The sequence below is a fragment of the Ambystoma mexicanum genome, chromosome 1p (genome assembly GCF_040938575.1).
Source record: "Ambystoma mexicanum isolate Mex_15411 chromosome 1p, UKY_AmexF1_1, whole genome shotgun sequence".
In the NCBI taxonomy this organism is placed as follows: Eukaryota; Metazoa; Chordata; class Amphibia; order Caudata; family Ambystomatidae; genus Ambystoma; species Ambystoma mexicanum.
The window spans coordinates 492,529,795-492,543,849 of NC_090921.1; positions in this window are offsets into that span (position 1 = coordinate 492,529,795).

The window sequence follows — 14,055 nt, forward strand, 5'->3', positions numbered from 1 at the left end:
CCCGGCAAAGTCCAAGATGTGGCAAAAAAAACCCCATTTTCCACACATTTCACTCGTCTCACCCACCGAAACACGCTGCCAACAACACATGGCCTACCGTCCCACGTTCTCACAGGTGTCTCAATGAAAAAAATAGGTCACATGTGTAGGTGCACCTACTTGGGTGCCAAGGGGAAAGCTTAAAAGACCCCAACCCCAAATGTTTTCCGACAGCTGAATTTCACGATTTTTGCAGATGGGCACACCATACAGATATGGGCCTCGGGTGTCCAAGCCACCAAGGAAAACAGGAAACTCCATGCATTTCCGAAAAGAGGACACCCATGGGAATCCGCAGAGGTCTAACTTGCGCAAATCGGTCCAGAATGTATTACCCAGAAACCCCGGAAAAGTCCGAAATGTGGCAAAAAACCCCATTTTCCGCACATTTCACTCAGCTCTCCCACCGAAACACGCCGCCAACAACACATGGCCTACCGTTCCGCGTTCCCACAGGTGTCCCGATGAAATCGGCACTTCACACGTGTGGGTGCGCCTACCTGGGCGCCAAGGGGAAAGCCTAAAAGACCCCTAACCCCAAGTGTTTTCCGACAACTGAATTTCACGATTTTTCCAGACAGGCACACCATAAAGATATGGGCCTCGGGTGTCCAATCCACCGAGGAAAATGGGGGACCTCATGCATTTCCAAAAAGAGGACACCCGTGGGAATCCTCAGAGGTATGACTTGTGCAAATCGGCCCAGAATGTATTACCCAGAAACCCCGGCAAAGTCCAAGATGTGGCAAAAAAAAACCATTTTCCACACATTTCACTCGGCTCACCCACCGAAACACGCTGCCAACAACACATGGCCTACCGCCCCACGTTCTCACAGGTGTCCCAATGAAAAAAATACCTCACATGTGTAGGTGCACCTACTTGGGACCCCAACCCCAAATGTTTTCTGACAGCTGAATTTCATGATTTTTGCAGATGGGCACACCATACAGATATGGGCCTAGGGTTTCCAAACCACCGAGGAAAACTGGGAACCTCATGCATTTCTGAAAATATGACACCCGTGGGAATCCGCAGAGGTCAGACTTGCGCATTCGGCCCAGTTTGTATTACGCAGAAACCCTGGCAAATTCCAAAATGTTGTGAAAAAAAACAATTTTCTGCACATTTCACTCGGCTCACCCACCGAAACACACTGCCAACAACACATGGCCAACCGTCCCACGTTCCCACAGGTGTCCCGATGAAAGCGGTACTTCACATGTGTGGTGCATCTACCTGGGCGCCAAGGGGAAAGCCTAAAAGACCCCTTACCCCAAGACTTTTCCAACAGCTGAATGTCATGCTTTTTCCAGACTGGCACACCATAAAGATATGGGCCTCAGGTGTCCAATCCACCAAGAAAAACGGGGAACCCCATGCATTTCCAAAAAGAGGACACCCGTGGGAATCCGCAGAGGTCTGACTTGCGCAAATCGGCATAGAATTCATTACCTAGAAACCCCGGCAAAGTTTGAAATGTGGCAAAAAAAACAGATTTTCCACACATTTCACTCGGCTCACCCACCGAAACACGCTGCCAACAGCACATGGCCTACGGTCCTGCATTCCCAGAGGTGTCCCGATGAAAACGGTACTGCACATGTGTGGGTGTACCTACCAGGGCTCCAAGGGGAAAGCCTAAAAGACTGCAACCCCAAGTCTTTTCCGACAGCTGATTTTCACGATTCTTGCAGACGGGCAGACCATACAGATATGGGCCTCGGGTGTCCAAGCCACCAAGGAAAACAGGGAACCCCATGCATTTCCAAAAAGAGGACACCTGTGGGAATCCGCAGAGGTCTGACTTGCGCATTCAGCCCAGAATTTATTACCCAGAAACCCCAGCAAAGTCTGAAATGTGGCAAAAAAACCCTATTTTCCGCACATTTCACTCCGCTCACACACCGTAACACGCCGCCAACAACACATGGCCTACCGTCCCACGTTCTCACAGGTGTCCCAATGAAAACAGTACCTCACATGTGTTGGTGCACCTACCGGGGCACCAAGGGGAAAGCCTAAAACACAGGTAACCCCAAGTCTTTCGGCACAGCATCATTTCAGGAATTCTGCTCATGCGCATACCCTACAGATTTGGGCCTAGGTTGTGCAAGCCACCAAGGAAAACAGGGATCCCCATGCATTTCAGAAAAGAGGACACCTGTGGGAATCCGCAGAGGTCTGACTTGCACATTCTGCCCAGAATTTATTATCCAGAAATCCCGGCAAAGTCCGAAATGTGGCAAAAAAAAACAATTTTCCGCACATTTCACTCGGCTCACCCACCGAAACACGCCGTCAACAACACATGGCCTACCATCCCGCGTTCCCACAGGTGTTCTGATGAAACAGTACCTCACATGTGTTGGTACACCTACCTGGGCACCAAGGGGAAAGCCTAAAAGACAGGTAACCCCAAGTCTTTCGGCACAGCATCATTTCAGGAATTCTGCTCATGCGCATACCCTACAGATTTGGGCCTAGGTTGTCCAAGCCACCAAGGAAAACAGGGAACCCCATGCATTTCCAAAATGATGACACCCGTGGGAATCCGCAGAGGTCTGACTTGCGCATTCGGCCCAGAATGTATTACCCAGAAACCCCGGCAAAGTCCGAAATGTGGCAAAAAACCCCCATTTTCCGCACATTTCACCCGGCTCACCCACCGAAACACGCCGCCAACAACACATGGCCTACCGTTCCGCGTTCCCAGAGGTGTCCCGATGAAAGCAGCACTTCACACGTGTGGGTGCGCCTATCTGGGCGCCATGGGGAAAAGCCTAAAAGACCCCTAACCCCAAGTCTTTTCCGACAACTGAATTTCACGATTTTTCCAGACGGGCACACCATAAAGATATGGGCCTCGGGTGTCCGATTCACCAAGGAAAACGGGGAACCCCATGCATTTCCAAAAAGAGGACACCCGTGGGAATCCGCAGAGGTATGACTTGTGCAAATCGGCCCAGACTGTATTACCCAGAAACCCCGGCAAAGTCCAAGATGTGGCAAAAAAAACCCCATTTTCCACACATTTCACTCGTCTCACCCACCGAAACACGCTGCCAACAACACATGGCCTACCGTCCCACGTTCTCACAGGTGTCTCAATGAAAAAAATAGGTCACATGTGTAGGTGCACCTACTTGGGTGCCAAGGGGAAAGCCTAAAAGACCCCAACCCCAAATGTTTTCCGACAGCTGAATTTCACGATTTTTGCAGATGGGCACACCATACAGATATGGGCCTCGGGTGTCCAAGCCACCAAGGAAAACAGGAAACTCCATGCATTTCCGAAAAGAGGACACCCATGGGAATCCGCAGAGGTCTAACTTGCGCAAATCGGTCCAGAATGTATTACCCAGAAACCCCGGAAAAGTCCGAAATGTGGCAAAAAACCCCATTTTCCGCACATTTCACTCAGCTCTCCCACCGAAACACGCCGCCAACAACACATGGCCTACCGTTCCGCGTTCCCACAGGTGTCCCGATGAAAGCGGCACTTCACACGTGTGGGTGCGCCTACCTGGGCGCCAAGGGGAAAGCCTAAAAGACCCCTAACCCCAAGTGTTTTCCGACAACTGAATTTCACGATTTTTCCAGACAGGCACACCATAAAGATATGGGCCTCGGGTGTCCAATCCACCGAGGAAAATGGGGGACCTCATGCATTTCCAAAAAGAGGACACCCGTGGGAATCCTCAGAGGTATGACTTGTGCAAATCGGCCCAGAATGTATTACCCAGAAACCCCGGCAAAGTCCAAGATGTGGCAAAAAAACCCCATTTTCCACACATTTCACTCGGCTCACCCACCGAAACACGCTGCCAACAACACATGGCCTACCGCCCCACGTTCTCACAGGTGTCCCAATGAAAAAAATACCTCACATGTGTAGGTGCACCTACTTGGGACCCCAACCCCAAATGTTTTCTGACAGCTGAATTTCATGATTTTTGCAGATGGGCACACCATACAGATATGGGCCTAGGGTTTCCAAACCACCGAGGAAAACTGGGAACCTCATGCATTTCTGAAAAGATGACACCCGTGGGAATCCGCAGAGGTCAGACTTGCGCATTCGGCCCAGTTTGTATTACGCAGAAACCCTGGCAAATTCCAAAATGTTGTGAAAAAAAACAATTTTCTGCACATTTCACTCGGCTCACCCACCGAAACACACTGCCAACAACACATGGCCAACCGTCCCACGTTCCCACAGGTGTCCCGATGAAAGCGGTACTTCACATGTGTGGTGCATCTACCTGGGCGCCAAGGGGAAAGCCTAAAAGACCCCTTACCCCAAGACTTTTCCAACAGCTGAATGTCATGCTTTTTCCAGACTGGCACACCATAAAGATATGGGCCTCAGGTGTCCAATCCACCAAGAAAAACGGGGAACCCCATGCATTTCCAAAAAGAGGACACCCGTGGGAATCCGCAGAGGTCTGACTTGTGCAAATCGGCATAGAATTCATTACCTAGAAACCCCGGCAAAGTTTGAAATGTGGCAAAAAAAACAGATTTTCCACACATTTCACTCGGCTCACCCACCGAAACACGCTGCCAACAGCACATGGCCTACGGTCCGGCATTCCCAGAGGAGTCCCGATGAAAACGGTACTGCACATGTGTGGGTGTACCTACCAGGGCTCCAAGGGGAAAGCCTAAAAGACTGCAACCCCAAGTCTTTTCCGACAGCTGATTTTCACGATTCTTGCAGACGGGCAGACCATACAGATATGGGCCTCGGGTGTCCAAGCCACCAAGGAAAACAGGGAACCCCATGCATTTCCAAAAAGAGGACACCTGTGGGAATCCGCAGAGGTCTGACTTGCGCATTCAGCCCAGAATTTATTACCCAGAAACCCCAGCAAAGTCTGAAATGTGGCAAAAAAACCCTATTTTCCGCACATTTCACTCCGCTCACACACCGTAACACGCCGCCAACAACACATGGCCTACCGTCCCACGTTCTCACAGGTGTCCCAATGAAAACAGTACCTCACATGTGTTGGTGCACCTACCGGGGCACCAAGGGGAAAGCCTAAAACACAGGTAACCCCAAGTCTTTCGGCACAGCATCATTTCAGGAATTCTGCTCATGCGCATACCCTACAGATTTGGGCCTAGGTTGTGCAAGCCACCAAGGAAAACAGGGATCCCCATGCATTTCAGAAAAGAGGACACCTGTGGGAATCCGCAGAGGTCTGACTTGCACATTCGGCCCAGAATTTATTATCCAGAAACCCCGGCAAAGTCCGAAATGTGGCAAAAAAAAACAATTTTCCGCACATTTCACTCGGCTCACCCACCGAAACACGCCGTCAACAACACATGGCCTACCATCCCGCGTTCCCACAGGTGTTCTGATGAAACAGTACCTCACATGTGTTGGTACACCTACCTGGGCACCAAGGGGAAAGCCTAAAAGACAGGTAACCCCAAGTCTTTCGGCACAGCATCATTTCAGGAATTCTGCTCATGCGCATACCCTACAGATTTGGGCCTAGGTTGTCCAAGCCACCAAGGAAAACAGGGAACCCCATGCATTTCCAAAATGATGACACCCGTGGGAATCCGCAGAGGTCTGACTTGCGCAAATCGGTCCAGAATTTATTACCCAGAAACCCTGGCAAAGTTCAAAATGTGGGAAAAAAAACAAATTTTCCACACATTTCACTCGGCTCACCCACCGAAACACACTGCCAACAACACATGGCTGTTATGGTAATACATGCACAGGTCTCCTTAGAACCTTGTGCATGTAGATTCCATTTGAGAGTGCCTCGCCAGTTGATGCTTCCACTGCAGCTACCTGGGGGCCTCAAATAAAGCTCTTCTCTTCTCCCATATTTTGTGCCTCTTTATTTCATATGGCGACGAGGCACTGTACCCCGAGGCCCCCGGGAGCGTATTAGGTCACCTGATTGGGCGCAGCCCCCCCCTTTTTTCGCTGCCGCCGACTTCTGCTGCCAGCGCCTGCAGCGGCCTGCCTGTCTGCTGTGGACAGCCAAGAGGAACAGCCAAGAGAGGCCTCGACATCACCTTTCAGTTCTCCACTGTAAAGGGTGCCGCTCCTCCCCGCTGGGAGTTTAGAGCGGCGCACATTGCACTCCTGCCCTACTCCAAAAGTGCTTCAGACAGCAGGAGCTGTCCATCTATCAGGTCAGAGGAGGGGGGAGGACGAAGTGAAACTTACACTTTCCTTTCATTTGGCATTTTATGTGTAAAACGGACAAAATGAAACGTACGCTTTCCTTTTATTGGCATTTTTTTTGTGTAAAACCCTCACTGCTGCCCTGAGCAGAACCCTGCATCATTTTCAAAAGCTGCTAGCTGTTGCCCAGCAACACACACACAGCATTAGCAGTCTTCATTCTCTCCATGGCTACTCTGACTTTCCGGGACTAATCACTCACTATCTTGGTCCATTGTGACATCACAACTGAACATTCCATCAGGTCTTCCCTGAACCAGCCAACCTGTGCTCCCAGCCCATTGTGAGGTCACAATCTGTACTAAGGACCATCCATACACTGAAGCCTAAAGACTCTGCAGTACAGATACACCTGGGCATTCTCTGAATCGGGTCCCACCCTGCCATGCAAGCAATTCTATAAAGACTGCATCTCAGCGCCTCCTTGCTAACTGCCAACAGTTCTGAAAACCTCTGCCTACACTACAGCAACTGGTGCCACTCAACGCCATTCCTCACCACTTACAACCTAGAATCAGGCACACCACCATGCAGGGCGTTCCGCCTCCCACCAAGTTTCTTCCATGCCCTGGGAGCCCAACCTGCCCATGGGAACAATGGATCGATGGATTCCACGTCTACCTCAGAGCCATTGGGGGCAGCAAATTCAATGATGACCTCAAGGAGGCGACCCTCTTGAACTGTATAGGGGCAGAAGCACTGAGACTTTTCAGGACCCTTCCCGAACCCGGCAACATAGGAGGAGATGGCAACCGCAAGTTTGACATAGCATTGGCCAAACTCACCAGTCATTTTGGCAACAAGACCAACGTAGTACTGGAAAGATACAGGTTCTTTTCCAGAAAGCAGCTCAAAGGCGAGTCTATTGATTCATACATAGCGTCCCTCAGGGCGCTTATGTCAACCTGCAGTTTCACAGGTGTCTGTGATGAGTATTTGAGAGACCAATTGGTGCTGAATGTGGCTGATCCACGCATCCAACAAAAATTGTGGCAAACCAAAAATCCCACCCTGGACCAAGCCACGGAGATAGCAAGGAGCATGGAATTGGTAGATCGATGCATGAGGGAAAGACGTGACCACACGACCAGTGTGGAAATCAAATGTGTCAGCCCTGAGTCCGAGCCTTACGAGCCTCTAGTAGCAGCAGTAAGAAAGGCTCCGCCATCAAGGGGTTCGAAATTTGGCTCAAGCAGAGCGAGTCCATACAACTCCCAGAATCCAATGCGCTGCCAGAGGTGCGGATGGTACAAGCATGCAAATCCTGACAAAGAATGCCCCGCCATCGCTGTGGAGTGTTATAAGTGCAGCCAGATTGGACACTTTGCCAAAGTCTGCAAGAACACACGGGGAAAGACAACCAGATATGGCAATCTCACCAGGCGACCTTTCATCAGACCGTCCTCTGTGAGAGTAATCGAAAGCAACCAAGAGCACAATGACATGTTATCTATCAGTCCAATGCAACAAAAGGTACAAATACTCACTGTAACATCCCAACAACAGAGCAACGGTCCCTGGGTCAAAATGCAAATCAACGGCATATCATTACCTGTAATGGTAGACACTGGCTCCCCCTACACCATCGTGGATCTCAAGACCTTTTTGAGTGTACTCTCTGGCAAGATACATGACCTGCGAAGCACTTGTGTAAGAGCTACCGGTTATGGAAAAACGCCCATCGAGATAATGGGATATGTGTGGGTGAACCTCAAGTTCCATGACAGAGAAACATATTGCAAACTCTTTGTAGCCAAAGATGGCTCCTCCGTTGTGGGATGGGAAGAACAAGCCGCTCTTCGAGTAAGAATACACCCTGGAGAAGAAATCCCCGTGCTGAGTGTGCTCAATAATGATATGGACATCAAATCTAATTTAGCAAAACAATTCCCCAAGGTGTTCTGCGACAAGATTGGACTCCTAAAAGGTTTCCAACACAGAATAATCCTCAAAAGAGGTGCTGTCCCAGTGGCCCACCGAGTCCGCAGTATTCCCTTTGGAACAAAAGAGGCGTTGAAGAAAGAACTTAAGCGCCTCTGCGATGAAAATATCATACAGCCCATCGAAAGTTCAGAGTGGCTTGCCCCAATTGTCTAAGTAAAAAAACCGGACGATTCCATAAGAATGTGCGTCGACTTGAGAGACCTAAACAAAAACATATGGGTTGACAGACACCCACTTCCCAATATATCTGAACTCCTATCGACCATGAAACCTGCAAAATACTTTACAACTCTGGACCTCTCCTCAGCCTATCACCAGATTGCTTTGGAAGAGAGCTCAAAGAACCTAACATCTTTTGTCACACCTCTCGGTGCATTCATGTTTAACAGAATGCCATTCGGACTCGCTTCAGCCGCAGCAGTCTTTCAGAGACTCATGTCACATCTATTTGGAGGACTTGATGGCATACACTGCTTCCAAGATGATATCCTCATATCAGCCAGTACAGAAGAAGAGCACAACGCAAAACTTGTGGGTGTCCTACAGGTCATACAAAAAAGTGGGCTCACACTCAAATTAGAGAAATGCAACATAAAGTGCGACCGAGTTTCATACCTGGGCCATTCCATTGACGCCAACGGCATCAGCCCCAAGAGGAAACTCATGGACACCATAATGAATATCGCCGAGCCTCAAAATAAAGACCAATTAAGGAGTTTCCTCGGGATGACAGAATACTACTCCAAGTTTATAAGCAACTATGCTGATAAGACCAAAAACACGAGAAACATCTTGAAGAAGGCAACCAAATTCATATGGTCCACTGAATGCAAGAACAAATTCGAAGAAATCAAATTTCAAATTAACCAAGCCCCAGCCTTAGGAATGTTTGATTGTAAAGCTAAAACCATCATATCCGTAGATGCAAGTAAAACCGGACTGGGTGGTGTCCTGGAACAGCAACAAGATAAGGACATCGTGACGATCGCATTCGCATCGAGAGTACTGAGGGGAGCCGAACTAAACTATTCCACCATTGAGAGAGAAGCTCTGGGTCTGAGGTGGTTTCTTCAGCATTTCAGGAACCTAATTTGGGGCTTACCCGTCATACTGAAAACAGACCATAAACCTCTAGTAAATGTCCTTCAGTCCAAAACTCCTCACCTTATATCACCGAGAATAAGACGTTGGTTCCTCGACATCATGCAATACAACCTCCAACTATGCTATATTCCTGGTCCACAAAACCAAGTAGTAGATTGTCTTTCCAGATTATCGACCAACATCGACACTGAGATTGCATCTCCAGATGAGGACATCATAGCTGTCGTAAACCCTGCCATCTCGAGAGATGAATGGAAAATTAATGCCAATACTGATCCGGAACAGTGAGAAATCAGGGAAGCGATAGCTAATGACTGGGTGGAAACGGGAGAGGCTTTAACAACCTTCATTCCCTTCAAGGAAGAATTATCGATGGACGATGAGCATATCTTCAGAGGCGATCGAGTAATCCCACCCACCCAACTCAAAAAAAAAGTACTCCAACTGGCACACGAAGGTCACCTAGGAAGAAGCTTGACGAAAAACAAGTTGAGAAACAACTATTGGTGGCCAGGAATGTGGAAAGAAGCAGAAGAACTGGTCAAAAATTGCTCCACGTGTGCCATGAGTGACAAGTCCAAGATCTTAAGAAAGACCCCCTTACAGCCTATTGAACCTCCCAAACAAACATGTGTGGTCTAAACTGGCAATCGACATCATGGGTCCATTCGAGAACCTCAAAACAGTCAAAGTATATATCATAGTACTTGTCGATTACACCTCTAAATGGACAGAATGGGGAATAGCTGAGGACAATGTGACCTCAAAGAAAGTCATAGATTTCCTGACAGAGATCTTCAGCAGGGAGGGAGACCCCAAGGAATTGGTTTCGGACAACGGGTCTCAGTTCATATCTATGGAATTTGCTGATTCGCTCAAGAAAAGGTCCATCAGCCACATAACAACATCTTTGTACCATCCAATTTCCAACGGACTTGTGGAACGCATGAACAGGCTCGTGAAGAGCGTAGTCCAACTGGCCACGGCCAACAACCTCCCGTGGAGAGAAACCCTCAAAGAAGCTTTGCATGCGTATAGAACTACCCCACACACCACCACGAACATAGAGCCCTTCACCCTCATGCGAGGTAGGGTTGCAACTAACCGATTTAGACCGGCGTGGATGTTCTTATACACGGGAGAAGCAAGGGTGAACATGGATCTACTTCAAAAGACAGTAAGAGAAAAACAAGCAAAATACAAAAGACAATACGACTCCAGACATGGAGTAAAAGAGATGATGGTTCGTGAAGGTGACTGGGTACGTGTCAAAGAACCGAAGAAAACTCTCAAGGGTGAATCCATATTCAGACCTCCACAGAGAGTTGTGAGTTGTCATGGGAAGTCTGTCATCCTCGATGATGGAAAGAGATGGTCTGGAGATTATCGCATAAAAGTAACAAAAGACATCCAAGAGAGCAGCATATCTAAGGACAACAGTCCTGACAAACCTTCACAACACACCTCACATTCCCCAAGAGAATCCCTCTGTGAACATGTGGACAATGACAGACCTCACTCCATGCATCAAGGAGTCCCCACTGGAAGAATGTCCAGAAGGAACCGCAAAATCATACAAAACTTCAAGAATGACTATGTTTATTACTAATGTACCCCAGTTTACCCATCTTCCCTCTGCCTCTCCCACTTGACACCCTTTTTTTCCCTTTCACTTTCCCGCTTTTCCCCCACCTGTTTTTCCTTTTTCTTTTGCCTCACGTGGGGGAGATGTTATGGTAATACATGCACAGGTCTCCTTAGAACCTTGTGCATGTAGATTCCATTTGAGAGTGCCTCGCCAGTTGATGCTTCCACTGCAGCTACCTGGGGGCCTCAAATAAAGCTCTTCTCTTCTCCCATATTTTGTGCCTCTTTATTTCAATGGCCTACCGTCCCACGTTCTCACAGTTGTCCCAATGAAAAAAATACCTCACATTTGTGGGTGCACCTACCTGGGCGCCAAGGGGAAAGCCTAAAACAAGGTAACCCCAAGTCTTTCGGCACAGCATCATTTCAGGAATTCTGCTCATGCACACACCCTACAGATTTGGGCCTAGGTTGTCCAAGCCACCAAGGAAAACAGGGATCCCCATGCATTTCCGAAAAGAGGACACCCGTGGGAATCCACAGAGGTCTGACTTGTGCATTCGGCCCAGAATGTTTTACCCAGAAACCCTGGCAAAGTCCGAAATGTGGCAAACAACCCCCATTTTCCACACATTTCACTCGGCTCACCCCCCGAAACACGCTGCCAATAACACATGGCCTACCGTCCCGCGTTCCCACAGGTGTCCCGATGAAAGCGGTAATTCACATGTGTGGGTGCGCCTACCTGGGCACCAAGGGGAAAAGGCTAAATGACCCATAACTCCAAGTCTTTTCCGACAACTGAATTTCACGATTTTTCCAGACGGGCACACCATAAAGATATCGCCTCGGGTGTCCAATCCACCAAGGAAAACGGGAAACCCCATGCATTTCCAAAAAGAGGACACCCGTGGGAATCCGCAGCAGTATGACTTGCGCAAATCGGCCCAGAATTTATTACCCAGAAACCTTGGCAAAGTCCGAAATGTGGCGAAAAATACCCATTTTCTGCTTATATCACTCGGCTCACCCACCGAAACATGCCGCCAACAACACATGGCCTACCGTCCCGTGTTCTCAAAGGTGTCCCGATGAAAACGGTACCTCACATGTATGGGTGCACCTACCTGGGCGCCATGGGGAAAGCCTAAAAGACCCCTAACCCCAAGTCTTTTCCGACAGCTGAATTTCACGATTTTTCCAGACCAGCACATCATACAGATATGGGCCTAGGGTGTCCAAGCCACCAAGGAAAACGGGGAGCCCTATGCATTTCCAAAAAGAGGAAACCCGTGGGAATCCGCAGAGGTCTGATTTGCGCAAATCGGCCCAGAATGTATTACACAGAAACCTCGGCAAAGTCCGAAATGTGGTGAAAAATACACATTTTCTGCTTATATCACTCGGCTCACCCACCGAAACACACCACCAACAACACATGGCCTACCGTCCCGCATTTCCAAAGGTGTCCCGATGAAATGGTGCCTCACATGTGTGGGTGAACCTACCTGGGCGCCATGGGGAAAGCTTTCAAGACCCCTAACCCCAAGTCTTTTCCGACTGCTGAATTTCATGATTTTTCCAGACCGGCACATCATACAGATATGGGCCTAGGGTGTCCAAGCCACCAAGGAAAACCGGAAACCCCATGCATTTCCAAAAAGAGGACACCCGTGGAATGCACAGATGCCTGACTTTATTACCCAGAACCCCAGACAAAGTGAACATTGTGTTTTTTCCCCACCAAATATCAAACTTTGTCTGGGATTGTGGCTAATAAAAACTATAAGTAGAATATAAATAAAAAGGCTTGCGGTTACCAGTGGGTTACCCTTTTTCCTTTTGCGCCCCAGCTAGGTGCACCCACACATGTGCAGTACCGTTTTCATCGGGACACGTGTGGGGAAGCGGAAAGATAGGCCATGTGTTGTTGGCGGTATGTTTCGGTGGGTGGGCAGAGCGAATGTCTGAGAATTGTCTTTATTTCCAGCAAATGTCAGAGACATTTCCCTCTGTCCACTCACCGAAACACGTCGCCAACAACAGATGTCATACCTTCCCGTGTACCCACAGGTATCCCGATGAAAACGGTACCTCACCTGTGTGGGTGCACCTACCGGGGCACAAAAGGAAAAGGGTACCCCACTGGTAACCCCAAAGGGGGGGGCTGAGGGGCACCCTACACCGCCAGGTAATTTTCTAATGTAATGTGAGTGTGACCCTCTCCCCCCACACCAAATGCAGGGGCGGCATCTCTTTCAGCCCTCCCTGGGGGCAGATAAGATAAGAGGGGGGCATCTCATGCAGCCCTCCCTGGGGTCAGATGCCCTTTCCTAGAGCAGACATCTGCCCCCAGGGAGAGCTACAAGGGGTGCCCCCATTTCCACTTGGGGTGAGGGGGAGAGGGTCAACCCCCTTTTCCATAAAATGAATCCCTGGTGCTAGTGGTCCCCCCCACTCCCACCCAAATCTCCCTTTTTGTTTTTTGTTGTTTTCATTTTGCCCCTTCCCTGGGGCAGATGATCAGCCATCTGCCCCCAGGGGAGCCCTAACCTGCAGGCCCCATCCTTTGGGGGGCCTGCACACTTATTCCTGGTGGCCCTCCCCCCCTCCAATTGGATGGGTGGTCAGCTCATGCACTTCTGCCTGGGGGCAGAAATCTGCCCCTAGGGAGGGCTATAAGTGGTGCCCCCCCTATCCATTTGGTGTGGGAGTGGGAGGGTCACCACCCTTTCATGGGTAAAAAAATCCTTTTTTTTATTTTGCCCTCTTCCGTGGGGGCAGATGATCAGCCATCTGCCCCCAGGGTTCAGCACATTTGTGTCCCCATGCTTTGGGGACTGGGGGGGCAGAGGGCTGCTTACTGTAAGCAGCCCCCACCTCCCCCTTCCTCTCAGACTGATCCCTGGTGTCTAGTGAGCATTGCTGGGCGCGGATCGAACGCTCTGCGCCCTATCCGCGCCCAGCAATGCTTTCACAAAAGGTGTTGTTGGAAAGGGGAGAATCTCCCCTTTCCAACGACCCCTCCCTCAATCTCTAGCTTGAAATACAGTCGGAGATCAAGGGGGAGAAAGGTGCAGACTCACCTTTCATTTTCACTGCAGCAGCCCGAAATGGCTGCTGCAGTGAAAATTACTTTCACTTTCATGCAGGCGTGTATT